Source organism: Parasteatoda tepidariorum, chromosome 6 (genome assembly GCF_043381705.1).
Source record: "Parasteatoda tepidariorum isolate YZ-2023 chromosome 6, CAS_Ptep_4.0, whole genome shotgun sequence".
NCBI classification, from domain to species: domain Eukaryota; kingdom Metazoa; phylum Arthropoda; class Arachnida; order Araneae; family Theridiidae; genus Parasteatoda; species Parasteatoda tepidariorum.
In genome coordinates, this window is record NC_092209.1 from 66874252 (window position 1) to 66898427 (window position 24176).

Sequence of the window (24176 nt, forward strand, 5' to 3'; positions counted from 1 at the left end):
AGTTTAAGTGTTGTTAATTATGATGAAAGTTGACAATGTAATTTTCTCTATAAATCAACTATAGATATTTTTTAAGATGCAAGCAATCACGGTGGATAAAACAAATCAATTAGGTTAAAAATAGCATAAATGCTAAAGAACAAATAAAAGCAAAAGTTCTCTTAGAGCCCTGAAATATAAATTATATTTTACTTTTATATATACTTAAGTTCAGATTGGTCTAATCAAACTGAAGAAACAGAGAAACTCTTATGTCAAGGAACTGTAACTAATTTTATTATACATGTTTATTTAAGTTTTTAAAACTATATACAAAAACATCTGAAATATATTTCATATTAACAAAATAGTTCACTGTTGCATTCTAAGGATAAATTATTTTAATTGTATAATTTGCTTTTGTAGATCCATTTCCTAAGATATTCCCCCAATTAATTATTATCTGTGTAAAAATATCGATTTTTCTGTGAAGTATTTCTTATTATTTATTTTCAATCTACCATTCATTTTTTTCTTATACTATTATGTAATATCTTATTTAGTAACGTTATAAGAAATGGCACTAGTAATGGTATAAGAAATAGCAAAATTTTTAGTCGTATAATTATAAAATAAAACTTGGTTCTTGTACTTCATCACTTTTGAAATTGCATTTGAGTAAAATAATGTTAAAGTAAATTTGATCGGATTAAAATTAAATAAAACTTTTTTTTCTTAATTTTTATAATTTTTGAAACTTTCAAAATATTGAAGTAGTGTCATTAAAATCTTCATCTTATTGAAAATGAATAAAATAATAAGGTTAAAGTAAAGTGCTGCGTATGATAATGAAATAAACATTTTTTTAAAAAACTTTTATTACTTTTGAAACTGCAAACAAATGACTAAAATTATAAGGTTAAATTAAAGCACTTTAAATGTATTAATTGCTTTCTCAGGTCTATTTTTTCAGATCCATCTTAATTTATTATTTGCGTAAAAGTATCGATTCCTTTGTGAAAAATTTCTTATATATATTTCCAATTGAAAATTATCACCTTTTTCTGATTAAATGTTTTATTTCAGGAAAAACGATTTAATAAAATCACCTCCATCTGATAAAGCAAACAAGTGAGGCAATTTCTTTTTTAACCGTATAAAGTTCTTTAACTCATTTCTCAAATCTATTATAGTTCATTATTAGCGTAACAATACGTATTTCATCGTGAAGAATTTTTATTATGCATTTGGAATAAAAGAATTAATTTTTTTTCCTAATTACGCATCTGAAATGCTGAATTTAGCGATAAAGGTAACTGCAATAAAAATACCTTATATAAAATTTTCTTACATTTGAATTGGAAACTGAATGCAATATGCCTTAGTATATAGTTAGCACATAAGCCTTTATATATATAGCATAGTAAAGAATGGTAAACTGTCTTAGCAAATAAAATTTAAAAAAAAATATATAGATTTTACACTTTCAAGAACAAAAGTAAAAAAAAAAGAAGTTGAAAAGTAAAATATTTACAAGAATCTATTTTTAAATAAAATTCTGAGACATAAACATTAAATTAAGTATGAATTTTTCATTCAAAACGAAAACCGCTTATAAAAAATACAAGAGCGGTGTGAAGAAAGAAATTTTTAACTAGAATAGAACCATCATTTTCCCACTCAATCAACGTAATAGGGTTGCACGCTGTAGCAAGATGTGACGCATAGATCGGTTGGGTTACCATATTCTCAATTTTGCGGTTTTCAGAGAGCTTATTCTCGACCGCGCCAAGCGGTGCTGAAACCGTGAGCATTTCCGTGAGTGCGTGCGGGTGGGTGACCACTTGGATCAGTCTGCGCAGGGACCGAGGATGTGCGGTATTGGTCCTCGTTAAACTGTTCTGCCGTAAAGTTCTCGACTTCGCGTGCAGGTCGTCGGGCTACCGAAGCGGGGGTGCCATCCCCTCTGCAGAGGATTAAAATTGTGATGGCATGTCTTCGGATCATCCTCAGGGATGTTTCCCAGACCGTCGCCAATAGCCCATTGTGCAACTCTAGTGCGACGTAAATTAACTACAACTACAACAACATCCGTAAATTGAAATGATATATAATTGCTAATATTTAAAGCAATACAGAAAAATCTTTTCATTAAAATTTCTTTTTTGTTCTTGGATTTCAGTTTTGATTTGAAAATTTACTTACGGTGTTAGCTCAATAATTCCATTGCAATTTTTTCGTAAAGCCTATCTTTCGCAAATAATAAAATTTTTGAACATTAAAAAATATGTTTATGTTTGGGGGGCATAAGAATTTTAAAAAGTTTTATTTGGGGCTTAGCCCGAAAAATAATAGAAAACACTAATCTATACACTTTGTATGAAGAGCTTAGTGGAAGAACCTGGTAAGTGAATTCGAGTAAATGAGCTTTAAAGTTATTACTTTCGTTGCTTTTATTTCACTTAATCTTTATATTTTTCGTTGATTTTATTATTTCGCTTAATCTTTATATTTTTAGAATATTTGTAAAGACATAACTCATAAATGTTTTGGATGTATTTTTTTATCCTAACTCATTTATAAAGGAGGATTTTTTGTCATTTTTGTGCATAGCATCTGTTTGTTTCTATGGAGGATTTTTAATGTTTCGCAACAAATGCAATTTATTTGTACATTTAAAATAAATATGTATATACTATTCACGATATGGAATTTTAGCAACTTCAGTTTGGGACGAACTAGCATCAAGTTTTATCTAGCCTTGTTAGCCCGAAAACCGATAAAAGAAAAACAGAGTTGATGTTTTACCGGTATATATAAAATTACATAAATAATGTATTAAAATAATCATAAGAAGAAAAAATAATATTTATGCAGCTATAGCTGTTGTTAAATTATTGTCAACCTTTTCATTAAAAATTAGCAGTTTTATGCAAAAATGAAATTTTTTTATTTATAAAAATGCTTTTAAAATTGTTTTGAGTATTTTTTCTATAGTGGTAAACTACACTATCAAAATGTTACGCGACTCACATTTTTTTCATTATTTTGGCTGCCACTCAACGAATTTCCGAATCTCAAAAAAGATCATATTCACCATCGAGAAGAATTTTTAAGCGAAACTAATCATCATTTACGCAAAATGGAGGTAAAAAAACCCAAGTAAACCTCTCAAGGTTAGCCCGATACCAACGGAGTCTGTCTTTACCAGAGTATAGTTTATATCAGCAATGTAATCTCTGCTGGCAGGTTGTAATATAATTTAACGCTCACATGTCGAATTAATTTGTCAGCGCTGCGACATGCCGACTTTTTATGAAAAAGTTGCCATTAGTTTTGACAAATATATAAGTACGCTTATAATTTTGGATTTAAAACTTAATATTTTAAGTCTGCACACATCTTTTAAATTGCTGACGAGCCCCTCGTTGTTTTCAATTAAAAAATAATAATAACCGGAAAAAAAGAAAAATTTTCGCTAATAAATATTTCTGATATTATGTTAATTTTTTTTATATCCGTCGTTGAACAGCTGACCCAATTTCGGGCTTACGACGACCAATGTTTAGCTCCGTAGCCTTGTAATTTTGAACCAATCCAGAAGACAAGGAAACTCAGTACGCCCAGAGGTATTGATTTGTTATGGAAACATGGAGGACTTTGCGACTCGACAGATTTAACGTGTATCAGTCACCATTCACTACACGAGAAGTCTTCGGCCGGCGGGGATCGAACCCACGAACTCTTGGACATGAGTCCAGTGACCGACCAACCAGGCAATCCCGGCCTCTTAGTATGTTAATTGTTGTTATTTTTAGTGTTTATTGCATATACTAATATGGGTACTACGATACCTGTTATAGAACTGTGGAAATAGGTTTTTTTACAGCCCATTGAATGGGAAAAGTACCGAAGAAATCTGTTGATTTTGGTAATTTTCGACAATCAGGAATTGGCCTCGAGCAATGGCATTATGCCAAGTGAACATAGTCAGTTTTTATTTTGAAAGGACGAAATCCTAAAAATTATGTTTTGCTTAATTTAATAACGTGAAGTCTTCAGGGAGAACAACAAATAATAATAAATAAAAAAAAAACTGGAATTGTTTCAACTTAAATACTGTCAACTTAACTGTCGGCCTTGTGCATGATTTCGTAGTGATTATTACCGATTATTAAATAATTAACCGATAAATAATTAACCGATTGCTGATTAATTATTTAGTTTTGTTTCAACCTGTAAGAAGGACGAGTATTCATGTAGTTATAGTAATAATTAGAGCCCGGATTTTGATGACCTAAAAAATCTCAACTAATGCCCTTAAAAAGTACAAAAAATGCCCTTAAAAAGGGCCAAAAATGCCCTTAAAAATGCAAAAATTACGCAAAAAATGCCTTAAATTAAGTAAAAATATTGAATCAAAAAAATATTTTGGTCTTTAAAATTATTATGAGTCATTTAAAAAATATAAAGCAATGCAATACTTGTTCTACGTTCATTAAAGTTTGAAAAATATGTTTTATATCCTAAAATAACAAAAAAAGGAAAATATATTGACACCAAAATATTTTTATTTTGTATAGAAACTTTAATGGATATAACAACTTCCATCTCATAATATTACTAAATATCAGAATTACATTGGATTATTAAATGTTTTTTGATAATTTGAAATGTAAACGAGCGTCTCTTGTCTGAAAGTAAATTTTCATTCCTGCAGAAGCTTCTTTCAACGTCTACTGATGTTATAGGTGCGTACTTGAAAAAGACGGTCTCACTTACTGACAATTCTTCTTCAATTTGAAAAGATTTTGCTTCACCTGTTAATATCCTATAGATTTTCTTCATTGTTTGGAAGCCAGTGTAATAATGAAAATTGATAAAAAATAATAAAAATTGGAAAAAATTAACAAAAAACTTTAAAAAATGCATTAAAATGCAAAATACGCCCCAAAATTTAAAGAAAAATGCCCTATAAATCTAAAAAAATGCTCTAAAAGACAAAAAATGTCCAAAAATGCAAAAAATGCAAATGTCATCAAAATCCGGGCCTTAATAATAATATACCAATAAAATTGTTCAAGAACAAAATAACATTTACTCTCTTCTCGACTCTGCTTAGAAAAACAAAAACAAATTAAAGCTCTGTTGAGCGCCCTGACAAATAGGCTATCCCGGCTCAGACATCTGATTTACTAGAGCTGAATGACTAATTACTACTCTAGTAATTACTAAATTACTAGAGACATCCAGTCGAAAGACTACAAAGTTAAAAAAAAAATGTCCAATCAGTGGAATGGTGTAAGAAAATGCATTGCCCGAGCGGAGTACGGACGTATAAAAAAAGTCCCTTTTTGCGAAACCCTAACAGTGTTGGGACATGACAGTTTAGTGGTTAAACTGTTCTCTTTTATACTGTACACTATGTCATCATTACGTATTCAGATGTTTCACCATTTAAATAGACACTCATTTTTGATTGGCCTTTTCAGAAACTCAGAAGCAAAATGTAAGTTATGATTTTTATATGAACCCAAGTATAAAATTAAATATATAACAACATTAGTTCCCCACCATCTCTTCATAACGCGATGAAATGCATTTAACCTGATTTGCCCCTCCCGAGTCACTGTGGCTTTTCTTGTTCTGTTTTTCGTATTTTTTTCTCTCTCGGCTATTAGTTTTGTTTCTCACCTTCATTTTTCCGTTTTTAGATGGCCACTTTACATTTTTTTTAAATTTAAAATCATTTTTGTTTTTTCTCATTCATGTCTGGCAAATCTTGAAAATAGGCGCCAATTTTTGAGAGTTCGAAACATGTCGACTGTTATTTCTAATTAACATATTTTTGAAGTGAATGAAGTTTTTAATCAGGTAATATGAGTAGAAAATAGTACATAATATAGCAAGAAATTAAAAAAAATTGCGCAGTAAATTTTTTGCCACCCTTTTTTAAGTGTTCATCGTATCATTACATATCAGAACACTATTTTTCCAAAAAAACAAAACAAAAAAAAATTACTTTTTTATTATTTAAAAAAAATATCAGAAGCTTGGTGTAAGGTATTATTTTGAAAATTGAGCAGTAGAAAAAATTTTATACAAAAATTTACATTTCTGAGTTGCCACTTTTTTATTTATTTTTTTAAACAAATTTTCAAAATAAGCAAAAATACGCAAAAAGTGAAATTAACATTAAGTGGGTCCAAAATTTGGAGCGCTCTCCTAACCAAACTACAGGGACCATATTTCCCAAATTGCGGCTACCCCCTATATTTTGGGGATTGGAAATCCTAATCCGTCGAAAAAATGGTATGTTTAGTCGGAGAAAGTACGTTTTTGTGTCTGATTTCGCAACTTAAAATATCGTCTGCATTTATTAATTAGCATATTTCTGGTCACCCGCTCGAGCCATTAAGATTGAGTTCTAGAACGTGAAGATCCGATTTTTAGATCAAAAGTTATTCAGGGAGGTCTGTTTATTTATTTATTTATTCTTAGTTTTTTTGTACACTGCTTACGATGAAATAAAAAATTCAACATTTGATAATTATTTCAAGAATTATTAACCGTTTAAATAAATTTGCTTGTATAAATTTGAAGTAAAAAATTCCATGTAGTCCACTCTGCAGCCTACAGGAATGCAGCTACAGAGCTGATGAATTGTTGTGCTGAAAAGGCCATTTATATTTGTTAACATAACGCGAGCTTCTTTTTTCGAAATTTCAAATTGTTCGAAGCTATTGCGATTTTAAGAGCTTTTTTTCCGCACATTTTTCCACACTTTTTTTTGTTTTAAATAATGACTATTTATCCATTGTTGTAGAAAATGTAATTATCTATCTCGAGATTTTAATTTTATAAGCTCGCACTAGAGTTGATATCAGGAAAAAGTTTTTTAAAAAAAATAAGAAGAGAAGGAGATTAGATGGTGCCAGGTAAAAATTTGTAGCATACATATGGAAAATTTTTGAATAATAAAATAAAATTAATTCAAGAGAGATGAAAACCATTTCCTATTTAAACTATCAAAATAATATTAATTAATAATATTTAATAATATAAATTTCGAATACATATCTTATTATGTCATATATTTGGTACTCTTGATTTTAAATTTGTTTCATTTACATTTGAATATTTTTCAAATATAGATAGCTGTTAACTTCTTAACAATAATCAACAAAATCTTGTTATGTAAGATTAGAATAATTATGTATTTTATTAGCAAAAGCAAGAATTTTTTTTCGTTACTGAGAAAAAGATTGACTTTAAAAGGAAAAAAAATAATGTTGAATGCGAGCAATTATGCCGGTTATTGCGGTCCTAGCTATAATAACAGATACGTCTGAAAGTGATATAATTAAACAAAATAATACACAAATATTTATTTATTTTTTTATTTTTTTAAATATTGAGTTTTACCGGTTTTAAAAATGAACAGCACGTAGATAGAAGTCTCGTGAGAATTGGATAATAATTCGATATTTTGCTTTCGGAATTAAAAGAAAACGATGATTTTTTTAATTAGATGTTCAAAAAAATTTTAAACGCTTATAAAAATAAAAGATGTGTGAAATAAGACGATGTAAGTTCTATGCTGATAAAAGCTCTTTTTAATTCCAGAAGTTTCCGAAGTTTAGTAAAAAGAAAACATAAATATTTGATTTGAAAGAGTTAAAGTGCATGAAATTTTTAATATAAAATTACTGTTAAGGCCTTAGAATAATTCTTTATTCGCTCCAACTACGTAAACAAAATGTTTTTGATCGAATAAAACTTTTGTGCCCTCTCCGGGGGGAGTAGAACAGTAAACAACAAGAGGGCGGCAACTTTTCGGGCAATCCTGGATTAAAATAAAAAAATATTATCACGTGGAAAAGTGACGTCATCTCCGGAAGGATTTGGCGAGCCGGGGCGCGATGATTCCTTTTTCACAACAGAGTTGAAAGCCGTGAGCAAAGACGGAGCTTTCGCGTTTGACTAAATTTTTTCTTTCTCTTTTTGTTGTTATTTTCTCCAACTGCTTCTCTTTCCTACCCACTACGGATATTTTGAGCAGGCGCTAAGAAAAGGTCCGCTCTCTGCTGATTTTGTGCTTCATGTGAAAGTTTGCACGCGTTAGTGAAAATTAACGACGAAGTTTACATTGCTTGTTGCTTTTACAAATTGTTGAATGGTAAGTTAACTACTTTTTCACATTCAAATAGCTCTGAATACGTTAAATTTTAAACTATTTACCGATCTGGATTGAAATCGGGGAAGATTTTAATTGAGTTAATTTGTAAATTTCTGAAAACGAATTTAATATTGTGCTAAAGATTTTTTCTTTATATCATCTTATGGATTTTTAAAAAAATTTCTGATCGTGATTTACATCTGAAATTTAAAATCAGATCTCTATAATTTTTTTAAGCCTTTAGTAAAAGTAGTTTATATTGCTTGTTGCTTTTTAAAATTGTTGAAGTGTTAACTACTTTTCCACATTCAAATAGCTCTGAATATGATGAATTTTAAACTATTTACCAACCTGGATTGAAATCGGGGAAGATTTTAATTGAGTTAATTTGTAAATTTCAGAAAATAAATTTAATATTGTGCTGTAGAATTTTTTTATGTCATCTTTCAGACTTTTAAAAAAATTTCTGATCATCACTTACATTTAAAATCAGATCACTATAATTTTTTTAAACCTTTAGTAAAGGTAGTTTACATTGCTTGTTGCTTTTTCAAATTGTTGAATGGTAAGTTAACTACTTTTCCACTATCAAATAGCTCCGAATGTGTTAAGTTTTAAACTATTTACCGATCTGGATTGAAATCGGGGAAGATTTTAATTGAGTTAATTTGTAAATTTCTGAAAATGAATTTAATATTGTGCTAAAGATTGTTTTTTTAATTTTTTATACCATCCTATAGATTTTAAAAAAATTTCTGATCATGATTAACATTTGAAATTTTAAATCAGATCTCCATAATTTTTTTAAACCTTTAGTAAGGGTAGTTTATATTGCTTGTTGCTTCTTTAGATTGTTGAAGTGTTAACGAGTTTTCCATATTTAAATAGCTTTGAATATGCTAAATTTTAAGCTATTTACTGATCTGAATTAAAATCGGGGAAGATTTTAATTGAGTTAATTTATAAATTTCTGAAAATGAATTTAATATTGTGCTACATATATATGTATATATTTTATAATATGTTATAGTTTTTTAAAAAAAATTTCTGATCATGATTTACATTTGAAATTTAAAATCAGATCTCTATAAATTTTTTTAAACCTTTTAGTAAAGGTAATTTGTATTGCTTGTTGCTTTTAAAAATTGTTGAATGGTAAGTTAATTACTTTCCCGCATTCAAATAGCTCTCAATATGTTAAATTTTAAACTATTTACCGATCTGGATTGAAATCGGGGAAGATTTTAATTGAGTTAATTTGTAAATTTCTGAAAATGAATTTAATATTGTGCTAAAGATTTTTTTTATATCATCTTATAGACTTAAAAAAAATTTCTGATCATGATTTACATCTGAAATTTAAGATCAGATCTCTATAATTTTTTTAAACCTTTAGTAAAGGTAGTTTATACTGCTTGTTGCTTTTTTAGATTGTTGAATTGTTAACGAGTTTTCCATATCTAAATAGCTCTGATTACGTCAAGTTTTAAATCTTGATTGAAATCGGGAAAGATTGACATCGAATTAATTTGTAAATTTCTTGAAATCTTATCGATTTTTAATATTGTCATACAGATTTTTAAATAATTTTCTGATCTTTAGTTCCATCTGAAATTTAAAATCAAATCTGTAGGTATACTTTTTTTAGTCTTTAGTAAAGATAAGTATATTTGTTATTTTATTTACATGCTGTTGGATATCTTGTTTGAAATCGGAGAAGATTTAAATTTAGTTAATTAGTAATTTTCTCGAAATTAACTTAATAGTGTGTCATGAATGTTTAATATTTTCATATAGATTTTTAAATAATTTTCTGATCTTGATTTGCATCTGAGATTTAAAATCAGAGCTCTAGAATTTATTTTTTATAACTTTAGTAGCTATAAATATATTTGTTATTTTATTAAGATATTGTTTAAAACGTTTGTAAGTTAGAACGAGTTAGTGTAAAAAGACGAAGTTTAATTTAATTTTAATTTAATCGTTATTTGATAAGAAAGATAGCACGAATTACTGTAAAAATATAAAATCAATATTGCTTGTTGCTTTATCAAATTGTTGAATGGTAAGTGAACAAGTATTCCATATTTAAATAGCTGCAATTATATTAAATTTTAAACTATTTACCGAACTTGTTTGATATCTGGGAAGATTTAAATTGAGTTAATTAGTAAATTTCTAGAAATCAACTTAATAGTGTGTTATTGATTTTTAATATCATCATATAGATTTCTGAATAATTTTCTGATCTTGATTTACATCTGAAATTTGAAATCAGAGTTCTAGAATTTATTTTTTATAACTTTAGTAGCGATACATATACTTGTTATTTTATTAAGATATTGTTTAAAAAAACGTTTGTAAGTTAGAACGAGTTAGTGTAAAAAGACGAAGTTTAATTTAATTTTAATTTAATCGTTATTTGATAAGAAAGATAGCACGAATTACTGTAAAAATATAAAATCAATATTGCTTGTTGCTTTATCAAATTGTTGAATGGTAAGTGAACAAGTATTCCATATTTAAATAGCTGCAATTATATTAAATTTTAAACTATTTACCGAACTTATTTGATATCTGGGAAGATTTAAATTGAGTTAATTAGTAAATTTCTCGAAATCAACTTAATAGTGTGTTATTGATTTTTAACATCATATAGATTTTTGAATAATTTTCTGATCTTGATTTACATCTGAAATTTGAAATAAGATCTCAAGAATTTATTTTTTAAACATTTAATAAAGATATATTTGCTATTTAATTTAATCGTTATTTGATAAGAAAGATAGCACGAGTTACTGTAAAAATATAAAATTAATATTGCTAGTTGTTTTTTGAAATTGTTCAATGATAAAGTGTCGAATTTTACAAATTCAATTAACTTCGATGATGTTTATTAAATGATTGAAAACGGGAAATCCTCATAGAAATCGAGAAATTAAAAAGTTGTTCCAGATTTTACTCAGATAGCTTATTAATTCCTCGTAATTTATTTAAAATTTTGATAGAGATTATTAAATCATATGCTGATCCTGATTTAATAATATAATTTGAGATCAGATCTTTGAAATTGGTTTTTAAAAATTTAAGTGAAAAATATATATGTATTTTTTTTAAACTGTTGGCCGATAAATTTGTTTTAAATATACTTTGACAATATACATATGAAAAAAAAATTGACGATTTAAACCTGTTTCTAAAAAAGAATTTGGCATGCTTTGTTGAAAATTAGACTAAATCTGCAATGCTTGTTACATTATGCAAATTTTTAAATTTTAAGTTTGCGAGTTTTACACATTTCATTAACTCTGATGATGTTAATTTATAAATTGTAACTATTTACCGATCCTAATTAAAACTGAGTTCCCGATTTAAATTGGATTAAGATTTAAATCAGATTAAGTTGAAGTTTGTATAAAAATTGAATTTGAAGGTTTCCTAAGTCGCTTTTTTTAAAACGATCACGTAACTAGTTTGTTAGCTTATTACAAAATGTTTACTGAAAGTATACAAAATGTAAATAATATTTTTTATCTTGATTTTAATTTTAAAAAATTTTAATGATTGATTACAAATATGAAACTTTCATTCTTCAGTGAAAATAAAATACGAAAATTTTTTGCTTGTTCTTTATAAAATTATTGATTGTGAATTTTGTTAATTTCTTATAAACTGTATATTTGAAGTATTAAAACATGTAAATTAAAGTATTGCATAACTAAATTATGAAACTTTATTTCGTAAGATATTTTAAATCCATAAAATTTATGTTATCTCCATCTAAAGACATCTAAACAAAATCAAGAGAAAATTAAAGATGCTTTTCAGAAAATGCGAATGGGTTTTTAATGTTCAAATTAGTGAAAAATAGCTTCGCTAGTTTTTCAATAAAAAGATGAAAACAAAGTGAACCGACACTTTGTGTACCTAACTAAGACCTTACGTCGACGCTTTGTGTACCTTACACACTCTGTCTAAATTTCAGAACCCGAGCACAAACGGTTTCGGAGATATGAGAGACACATTCAAACAAATTCTTCCTTTTATTATTATAAATAATGAAAAATATTTTATTAAAGCTTTCAAAGTAATAAAAAAAATTTCTACTAATTTTGCATTAAGAAATATTATAATTTTTTTTTTATGAAAAACAAGTTAAAATAATTGTAGAAAAAGTTTTAATATGGAAAATAAATAGAAATTATGAAAGTAGTCAGAAGTTACTTCATTTGTTAATGATTGTATTTTAAATAGGGGCAATTTTAATAAGTTTAACTAACTAATTTAATTGAAATAGAAAAAATTCATTAAAATATTCATTAAAAAAACCCTGAATAAAAAATTTTTGTAAATCGTTTATTTATACAGTTGTTGCTTAAATAAAAAAAGGCTCAAAAAATAAAAAATTGAAATGTTATTTTAATTTTATACTTATTTTCTTCAATAAAAAATTTAATAAATATCAATCAAATTTACTTATTTGAAAAAAATTGAAATCAGCTTTTCTATTATTTATCAAGCATTGAAATTCTTTTAGTACTTGTTGCCATTTTAAAATCCCACCAAAAAATATAAAAAATATGTATTCCTTTGGATCTTTTTAGAATTTGCGATCTAATTATTCTATTCCTTTGAGTTTCTTTTCGAATAAGTACATTTTTTAATTTAGATATGCTTTCGTCGTAGTTGTACTTTTATTCCCTCTGGATTTCTAATTGGCAGCAAACCAATTTTCTAAAGCATTATGAATTATACTTTCTGGTAGTTTGGAATCAACCAGAAAGCCTCAAGTTGCCATTTGCAGTTCGCTTCATTTTGAAATTGAAGGTAACGCAAGAATGGAAAAGAGCTTACTGGATTAAAATATACCATTTATCTGTCAACTTTAAATCGATATAAGTTCAAATTATTTAAAATCTATCAGGTTTTGCTAGAGTATTCGGTTTAAATTTGTAGAAAGTTTGAAAACGTCTTAAGCATTAAATTATTTAAATTAAAAATTTATAAATTCTAAAATAAAATATAGCTTAACTCTTATGGACGTAAATTTTAAAGCATACATATTGCTGTAAAAGGGATTATTTTTAAAAGATCTAATAGAGAAACTGATTATGATAATAAAAACAATAATGAATTCGATAAAAAAAAATGATGCAAATGTTGATTCTTTACCTTTTAGAAATTAATTAATGGCAAAGCATTTTTGCCTGCCGATATTTTTTTTTAAAATTCCTTAATGAATCCGAAAAATTTTGAAAATATTCCTGGTATTTGTATAACAATAAGTCATTTGAATATTTAATGACATTATTGAAAGTTTTTAACCGAAACTATATTATTTATTTTGTGTAAGGATTATCTTTAATTAGTAAGAGCTTTGTAATTTCTGTCAAAAGTATTCGATTATTAATTTTTATGTTCATTATAATAATAAACCATATTTTTTAAATAGTTTAGAACAGCATTTTTGATGAAAAACACAGAAATTTCCACTTAGGTAATATAATCTTCTTAGAGCTATTACCGAATGAAAATTTCAGAAACTTGTAAAGTATCGAAATAAAATATATTGTTAAACAAAACGAAGGATTAATTTCATTCAAAAGTGTTTGGGAAAAAATGTGGCTTATCACTATATTTTCCAAGGAGCTGCATTTATCCTTTAAAATGGTTTAAAATATAAATAACGATTTAGTTCAGTTAAACATTATAACATATATATTAGATTAAAACATTATAAATTTATTTCTATTGTTATAAATTTATTATCCATTTTTCAAAAATTTAGCATTTTCTGCGATGTATTTATTAAGTGTATCTGCCAGAATTTAAGATTCTTTTTTTCAGATGCAACAGAATTAAAATATATTTCTTCGGAAACTTTTTTTCAACGAAATTTAGGTATATGTGTCTAACACAATTCAAAATATTTCAAATCTTCTTACTGTGAATCACTCCAAGAAACTCCTAGGTTTAAAAGCGGTGTTTACATTCTTTTAACACCCTTGGTGTCTTCCCCCCCTCCCCCCTTCAGTTTATTCACTCTTCCTATGTTGCAGGCTAGTAATTTATTCTTTCATATATTTTTGCACATTTGAACCTATTTTAAGGTAGAAAATTAATTCGATAAATAATTTTTTGTCACCTGTAAAGATAAAAGTCGATTAACAATTTTAAAAAAATATTCACATGTGTTCGTATTTTAAATAAGGCAAAATAATATAAATTGAAAGTCATAAACAAATAAGAAAAATACAACACCTTTTGGCGAGCATGGAGTGAGCTACTGCTAATTTTAAAAAATCTTTTCACAAAACAGGTTTTTTTCAGCCCCGTAGCTTACATAAATTCTTCAAATTTCGTTCGATTTTATTTAATTTTAACCGTACAGTGAAGCTAGATAACAGAACCCTAGAACATAGACTTTTTATAAAGCATTAACACACATAGCAATTTTTTTAAAAGAAAAAAATCTTGGATTTACCAATTGTTTACTTTAGTTTAGTTAAAATCACTTCATTCTCTACACGGAGAATGTTTCATTTTTATGCGCAGTATTGCTGTGTCCGACTTTTGATCTATTAAATTGAATACTCAATAAATCAAACTTAATGATTTGGAAAAACCTAGAATCTGATTGGAATGTGGTGAGAGGAAATTTAAGAGATATTAAGAAGAATTCAAATTAAGAAATGTCTGTATTTTTTTTTAATATATAAAATTAAATAATAAAAAATATTCAGTTTCTGAAAATTTTCGAAATTGTGTGCTGCTTACATATATAAAATTTAAATCAAAACATTCCTTGTAAATTTCTTGAACCTATTAGTCTTGTTGAGCTCTATGAATTGAACTGGAAATAGACAGACTGATACGGCATATTTTTATTAAGATACCTTTAAATTGGTTGGTGAAACGGTTATATTTACTTTAGCTTTAAAATAACGGAAGAGCATACAATTTACACTAAGAAATACACAGCTTAGAAAAAATAAATTAATAAACATGAAAAGTTTACTTAATTAATTAAAATTTAATTAATTAAAGTTTAAATGTTTTTTAAAAAAATAATTAATTTAACTTAAATTTTTTATTATTTTTAATTATTACATAAAACATTTCAATTTTAAACATTTTTTGCTCATTATAGGACACTTTTGCAGTATAATTTTACATTTTAGTCTTGTAACAAAATCTACTGCATTCAAATAATGAGGTGTACGCTTGAATGTGGCATAAAAACTCTCAAAAGGCTACTTGAGTTGTTATTAAATGCTCCGACTTGTGAGAGTGAATCCAATTATATTTTTATGCAGGTAATTGCTTTGTAAAGTCATACGAAGAGGAAGAAAAGGGGCGTATATAATCCCAAGGGTCATCTTCTCAAGGATTAAGAAATCCTTCAGAAGTTTTTGATGCAATGAGTACTGTTGAACAGTCTGAACGAAAATGTAGATAGACAGATTGCAGTAGCACAATTTTTCCTAGATATCTTTTAAATTGAGTGATGATGTGAGTAGACGATTCAATGAATTTTATTATTTCATTGCGTTGCTTTTGTGAAAGAAAATACGTAAATATCATTTATGTTATTTTCTTATAATTTTTTAGAAAGTTTACAAGACAAAGAATATGATTTTCGATTTATTTTAGTTTATACCAACATTAAAGTAAATAAAAATTAATAATAACGTTTAAACTTAAAGCCTAAAACACAACTGAATGGTTTACTCTAGTTTGGTTTGAACTCATTTTTTAAGACTATAAATATTAAATTATTTATGGAGGTGAAAGAGAATTTGTGATGTAAAGTTTCTCCCGTGGTATAGTGTCCCCTTGGGGAAGAAACAAACTAACATTCGCAAAACTGAGCTGAAGAAAATATTAAAATACATAAAAGGTTTTTAAACAAAATAATCTTCCAATTAGATAAAATGTGAAAATATTTTTTATTTTTGCAAACCTCTGATGTGAAATTAATTATACACGAAAAATTAGTATTGATTTAATTTAAGCATAATTAAAAGAAAAAGAATATTGTTTAAGCATGTGATTTTTTTGTAATCTTACGTTTTTAGAATCATTTGATAAGCTTTAAATATTTGAAATATAATACATTATGAATGATGAAAACGATGCATTAAAATTCTTTTCTAAACAATTACAATAACTACCAATTTGATTTTCCATCAAGAATAGTTTAAATAAATTTGCTTAACTCAAAAATAAAAGTCAAATTGGCATAAAGCGTTTTATTAATAATTTTTTTTAAAAATCATGCGCACTTTTTTGTGAAATCGATAAATGTTCTATTTTAATAACCTTAAATATTTTGCCATAAGCTATGTAATCATTCGATATATTTTATCATCTAAAACTAATTTATCTAAATATGAATTGCGCATCTTAATACTTAGGGGATGTATTTCTCTGAGGGAAAATTCGAACACTAAGTTTGCCTTTGTTTTAACAGTTTTTTTTTAAAAAAGTGAAGTTTTTTTTCTTTACCAAAGCACAATTGCCCTCTTTAGTTCTAACTAATATCTAACTAAAAAAGTTACGATAAGTTCCGGTTAAATTAAATTTAATATTTCAAACACAATTGCCACTTGATTCAAGTCGAAAGAATATATATACTCTTGTATTTTACTTCGAGCTTCAATTTCCATCATTATTTTCACGCTTTAAACTCTTCCGTCTCTTTATTCTATTTTTAACTTCAACCGTTAAATAGTCGTCGATCAGACTCAGCTTGGGATGAAAAGAGAGGAGGGAAGAAGATTCATCCAGAAAAATGATCTAGCTATCAACAGGTTGTTGAGATGCGCAGAAAGATTTACATTTCTTTTGATCGCGCAAGATCGCTTATTCTTTCGTCGGCTCTCTTGGACTGCTTATAAAGCTTTCGATCTTTCAGTACGACCTCTTTTCCATGTAGCTTATATTTATGCGGCAAATTTCGTTGTGAAGGTGGAGTCACGATCACGCGATAAAATAGAAGGTCAAGATTATAAATATGCCCCGCAACACTCTCCTTTAAATATCAAAGAACGCGACAGAAATGTGCGCCGAATAGTGGCTCTGAAATAAATGGTTCATCTTCCGAATACAAGGGTTAGATTTTCTGCTTGATGGCTATCTATCGTTTTAACTTATTATTCGAAAATAACATAAACTAAACATATTTCATAACTTCTTTAGGAAGCAAAAATAAATACATTTTTATTTCGTAATACTTCTAATCTAATTTCTTTGTCATTAAATATAATGAAAGAAATTTTAACGATTTTGTGATCATATGCTTGTTACTTATTAAAGCTTCATATAACATATATTTTAAAATTCGAAAAATAACTTTTATGCTATTGTGTGGTTCTTTTTTTAATATATCATCCATGTTTAATTAAAATATGTCATATGTGAATGCTTTACAGATTTCTGTTAAAAAAAAGTTTTCACAGAAGTATCTCAACAGTTTAAAAAAAATAAGTATGACATTAAAATATCTGTAATATTCTAGAAATTTTTTAGAATAGTTTTAATAGAAATATCTTAGTAGTTAAAAAATAACTATATTATAATTATTAAAAAGTTAATTTTCCAAATATATCACCGATTTGTTTTTAAATATCATCACCCGCGTCCATTTAAAATTACGTGTGAATTAATTTATTTTTCTTAAAAATGAAGGATATCTTGATTGAAATATAGAATAAAAAAATAAAAGCTTTTGGAATATTATTTAACTCTTTACTATTGTCCATTTTCAATTGTACATCTAAGATTGAGATCTTTTTTTTTCTTTCAAAAAGCAAGTAATTTTCAAAGATGACACAGAAATTGGTTTCTCTTAATTTTTATTCAACTTTAGTGCAAATTATTTTAGGAAGAGGTTTCTGGGGTTTGGCCATTCGGGGCGTAATTTTATAAGCAGTTATATTATGAAAAAACCAAGTAAAATTGCTCTGTCCCGTCTTTTATTTAGACATTCTGAAAAGGAATGGGCTACAAGATTTTCCCGAAAGTAATCGAAAATCATCCAAAAGGGAAAATTTTACCATCTCGATTTGTTCTAACAGATAGACTGCACAGAATTTTTGTGGTTTTCTTAATAAGTTATTTCTAAGAATATAACCCATTAACTTTAGAAAATAATCTTTTAATTGGAATATTGGCATTATATGGCTTTTAGTGAAAACGATTTCTGTGCTTTAAAATTAATAAGAAAAATAAATATTGAGCTATGAAGTAATAAAGACTCGTGTGACATATTTTATATTACATATATAAATGTGTAACACAAATTTATTTATTATTTGTTAATAGCTCTCTCACAATTTTTTTTTTCTAAATTCAATTAATGAATCTGTCTACAAGTTTTTGTTACCTCTGATCTTCTTTAACCTATAGACACTTTCTATAATTGTTTCTTTTTTTTAATATTACCGTATTAGCTGTCAATACAATACATTGAAAAACATTTATATCAGGTTTTTATATAAACCAATTTTTATTCTTTAAGAAAACAAACAAATTATTTCCTCAGGTAATGCCAATTTTTTTCCAATGCCCACTTGGAGAATGACGTTTCGTCATACAGGCATCTGAAGGGCAGATTTGTTGGCCACTCTTTCAGATTAACCATATTAGGTGGGCCAACGTTGCTCCCACAGTAAGGACAGATAGTACAGTGAAGGAAAGAACATCCATGCCTTGCCCCGGGATTCGAACCCAGAACCTTTCTCTGATGGTTCTGGCACAGGCCGGTCGGCAAATAACGTCAAATTGCACTGTTCAAAAAAATTTTTTTTTCCAAGGATTAACGTAAGCTATAATAAAAAAAAAAGTTGCAAAAGTTAATACTTGACTATTTTTCCACGATTACCATTTTGTCATCTTTCAAAATGACAGATATTCGCTTTTTAAGAAACTATCTTATTGATGTATGTTTTTCATTGGCGTTGCATTTTTCAAATCGGTATTTTTTTTTTTTTATTTCATGCTACACAAAGTATTTTTAAACGAAGTTTTAAATTATCTAACAGCTCGAAGCAATTTATTTAAGAGGCATAATTTTTCTTTCTAATTTTTTTTTTTTGTAATTCATTCATCGTGATTCGGAATCTTTTCATAGCTTGCGACAATTTTTTTTTATTAATTGTATCTCTCATAGCTCCTCAACTCATAGAACTCTTTTTCATTTACACGCAATCTGAACCGTAATCAATATTTTAAGAGGCATTTTTGATTTATGAACTCAGCGAATACCCGTTCTTAGTACGAGGTAAAAAAAAATATCAAAAATTAATAAATCGATGTTGTTCATCTCTAAGCAATAATGCCCAAAACTGAAAGCCACATAACAATGAAATCAGTTGAAATTTTTCGGTTTTATTTTCTATTTGTTGATCGCTTCAGTGGTTTCACGTTATACAAAATATTTATTTAAAAAATCAATTCATCAAAATAAATATTTTTGTTATACTCAGTATCATTCATCACGGAAAATGCTGTTTATTATTGATAGCAGTTTACTCGGGATACTTAATATTCATCACAATCAAGAAGCTTTTCTAATAATTTCGATAAATAAGTTTTTCGATAAATAGTTAATTTCTTATTTCAATTACCGCTGATTTTTAAGCCTCACTATATAGAAAATAATCACGTGTAAGTTTCAAACTATTAATTTAATGACGTCATTCCATGTTCATTTTACTTGAGGGTACCTAACACAATGAATAAAAAATAAACAATTTTTGGAAAGCATGCACTGCAATAAACTGCGTTTTAGATCAAGCAATCTGTTAGCTAGCAAATTCCACTGATATTGTCTTTTAAATAATTGAAAAGAAAATACATCTGCAGTTTAATATGTAACAATGCATCTTGAAGTCCCCCCCCCCCTGAACGGACGAACTAAATTTTAGAACTAACTTTAAAATTTTAGACGTATTTTGCCATTTACGTATTTTGCTGTCCAAACTTCAGCATCCTAGCAAGTCTGGAGTTAAATGAGGGACACTCAAACTCATCCTATTATATAGATAATTATAGATAAGAATCTATTATCTATAATTATCTATATAATAGGATGAGATTATAGATAAGAATTATTATAGATAAGAATCTATAAAATTAGCATTTTAGGAGGCTCCACATGTCGAACCTTGTGGTGGTTTTTCGTTTATCTTTTTTTCCCCATTAAAATTCGATACTTTTCAGGAAAAAAAAGATTCAATATTTGTTTGCAAAATATACAATTTTATGTCAGAACATTTTGTTAATATGTTAATCGTAACAAAATGAACGATAACTTGAATTTTTATTAAAAATAAACTGTACTTGGAAAAAAACAATCGAACTTACATTTAATAATATACACTGGTGAGCAAAACTTAAGCAACAAGTGCGTTTTTTTGTCATATCTCTACAAGAAATCATCCGATTGACATGAAATTTGAATATGATGTACATTATTTTGTACTTAAACGATGGTAAAAGANGTAGTTTTACTTCTTAACGATAGCCTTACATTGCAAACGATTTTTTATCTCTTTCGTTAGATTTATATTTTTCGAAAATTACAATACAATTGTTACGATTTATATCTGGCAATATCTGAACACTTTCTCTTATTTCTGTTATCTTTTTTATTCATTTTTTGTTGCTTTTGACATCAAGTCAAGAGCCAGCTAATAAAATAATTTCGAGAGAAATATTTTTTTGGCAACAGTGGATATAAATAAGCAATAAAAAAATGACAAAAAGTTCACGAATAAATATTTGAAATAACAGCCTTCGAACAAATTGGAATTTTGGAAGAAAAAAAAACCCGCTTTGTTTTTATAGATTCTTTTAACACTGTAGTTGCATTTCAGTGGGAAGTAGATCGACCAACATATTTTTTTTACATCATATTTAACAATTGATAACACAATTTTTTTACATCATATTTAACAATTGATAACAATAATACATTAAATTCCTGGCACATTTTTTCACACATTTTCGTAATTTTAATTTTGTAAGTCATATAAACTTAACGCAGCAAAACAAAATGTAGCGTAAAGCAAACAAATGGTAGTTCCTAAGAAATCACTAGGAACTTTTTTACGATTTTTTAATATAAAAGCTGATTTTAAGTCTTATATTAAATATTACCTGTGAGTAACAATAATATTTCTTTTTAATGAAATATGTATCATTGACTATATAATCGAGAGATGCGATTTATGATTTTTTTTCGATAATATATTTAATTGCACACGCTATTTGTGATCTTAATAAACTTATGATTTTAATTTTTGATTCATTAATTCAAAAGCTTTTGAAAAAAAAATTTAAAAATATCCGCATAACTATTAATTATTTTGGTTTGAGTCTCAGATAGCGGTATAATAAAATAAATATATCGTGAAGTTGATTTGTAAAAGAACGTCACTTATCAGAAATTAGCTAAAATACAAATAAAGAAAAGGAAATCATGAGTTATTAACTAGAATAAACTCAACAATTATAGTTTCTAATCTGTTAATTTGCTGTCACAAAGTAGTTGCGGAACAATTTTCAAAAGAATCTTTAAATTCTTCATAGAACTGCCTATTACAACACAATCAACTTCATTTGCATCATTTATAAATTAAACTACTAAGTTCTTAAAAGGTCATTGTCCAAAATATTCTAGGTTTCCATATATTTTCAGTTACTAAGGTAACGGTTCTTTGCTTTTCATTGTATTACTTAACCTTAAATGTTTGCAATTCCACAGCCATGTCTTGATTGCAGTTAGAAATTTATTTAAAATATCTGTTTTGGTACTGAAGGAAATACTACACACGATAAAAGCTCTTTTTCGATTTGCACAACTGTTGAATTAGGTAGTTGATTTGTATCCATTACCGGTCAAACAAAAACGGGAAGGAATAAACTATTTTTTCCCGGTGGTTTACAGAATTTACAGTACGAAATAATAATTAAAAAAAGCATCTTGAATAGCTTTTGTTTGGCTTTTCATTTTTTAGAACTCAATCTTTATGGTTTGAAGGAGTCACTTCAGATATGCTAATTAGTTAGTGCAGACGATACTTTAAGTTACGAAATCAGATTAATAAACATACGTTCTCTGGATAAAAGTTTCTTTTTTTTTGATGGATAATAATTTCCGATTCCAAAAAATAGGGGTAGCCGCAATCTTGGAAATAAGGTCCCATTAGTTGTCAGGAGAGCGGTCGAAAGTTTGGTCCCCTTAATATTAATTTTAGTGTGTTTCGTCACATCTCGAAAACTTTTTAAGCGCATTGAAAAAGAAATTGCACACAATTATAAAATACGTTTTTCCAAAGAAAATTTCATGCAAAAAATAACTTTTAATAATTTTTATTTTTTTCGTAAAAGTCGAAAAAATTTTGAATTTCAAGGACTTTATTAATTATTTTAAAGAATGCAATCTTATATAACAAAATACAAAATTTGAACGAAATTGGTTGAATAGTTTTTAAGAAATCTAATTTTAAACATGTGTCTGATTACGTAACTTAAAATATCGTCTGCACTAATTAATTATCATATTTAAGGCCATCACCTAGAACTATTAAAATTGAGTCCTAGTACGCGAAAATCCAATCTTCAGATCTGAAGTTAAACAGTGTTTGTTTCACCAGCATTTAACGTATAAGGGAATTGAGTTTTAATCTTGTAAGATTCAAGCTGGTTTATTTCGAAAGAAACTTTACAGTAGTGTGAGTGGAAAAATTTTTTTTCGACGTCACTTGGTTAAGAGTTAAGCTCCATTGGCTTAAAAAAAATGATGCTATGAAAACTATTTAGATAATTAGATATAATTAGTATGTGAACAAAAATACTACACGAATGTTATGAACATTGTTTAAATTTTAACATATCATATATTTAATATACCATATTAGATAATTTTATAGCCAATGTTTGAACTATTGACCTAACTTTCATAACCACATTTATTTGTCTAAATTGAGAAGTTTAATAGAAATATATGCATCATTTGTAATATTCCAGAATATTTCAGTTACAGAATATTCCAGTTACAAAATATTCCTTAAATAATTTCCTATGCTGGTGTCAAAATTTCGAGGGGACGAAATTAAATTACAGGAACAGTTATTTAATTAGTTATTATTTTATTTTTAAATTGATTATTATTTTAATATTTTTAATTATTATTTTAATATTTTTAATTATTATTATTTTAATATTTTTAATTATTTTTTTAATATTTTTAATTATTATTTTAATATTTTTAATTATTATTATTTTAATATTTTTAATTAATTATTATTTAATATTTTTAATTAATTATTTGTTACTATTTTTTTTATATTTAATTCATTTCTGTACATTAAACAAATATTTTAGTAAATACAGTTGCATTAATATTTTTCGCATTGAAATCCCTCACTCTAATAGTTTCATTTTGATATTATTATTTTTTTCATTTTATATATTAATACCTTGTAATTATTAATATTTACTATTTTACTGCCATCTTTGTTGTTGGTTTTCTCTCAGGGACTCAGAGTACATAGCTCTCGCCGCACAATGACCCACGAATTTTTCACACGTCTCGTGCGGACCTCAGAGCTAACGTAAACTATCCCCAACGGTAGACGGATCATGAGTTAGAGTCCTCTTGCCGTCAGTCTAACTATTTATGATTTTCGTTGTTTTCCTCTCCGTGTATCAAAAAGTCCTCCACGAAGACGATTTTCTCCCAATGTTTGATCCAGGAGTTCCCTTGTCTTCTGGATTGGATTCAAAATTACAAAGCTATGAAGTTAATCATCGGAAGACGTAAACTTAAAATTGAGTTAGCTGTTAAACGATGGATCTAAAATAAAGTAAAATTCACTTAACATGTTTTCCCAAGTGTTTAACATGTTTTTTTTTTAAAAATTTGTTTTGTTTTTTCAATTTTTTTTTTAACTTTTCTGATGTCCCTAAATTATATCACTCTTCTAAAATTCCTAAATGTTCCTAAATT

At 27.1% G+C, this 24176-nt stretch overlaps 2 protein-coding genes across 5 annotated transcripts in view; one reads left to right on the top strand and one right to left on the bottom strand.

The window, feature by feature from the left end:
* Positions 1-24176, bottom strand: part of LOC107445576 (tRNA Selenocysteine associated protein) — a 363438-nt gene that overhangs the window by 244763 nt on the left and 94499 nt on the right. The window lies entirely within an intron of this gene.
* The window catches only part of LOC107438489 (potassium voltage-gated channel protein Shab), a 137164-nt gene continuing 120894 nt past the window's right edge, over positions 7907-24176 (top strand). For 3 of the 4 annotated variants that reach the window (XM_071182476.1, XM_043041864.2, XM_043041866.2), the window contains exon 1: positions 7907-8158. The gene's annotated coding sequence lies outside the window, so the exon portion shown is untranslated. Of the gene's footprint in view, positions 8159-8650; positions 8724-24176 lie in introns of those variants that run through there. The other variant, XM_071182475.1, reaches the window with a different exon arrangement.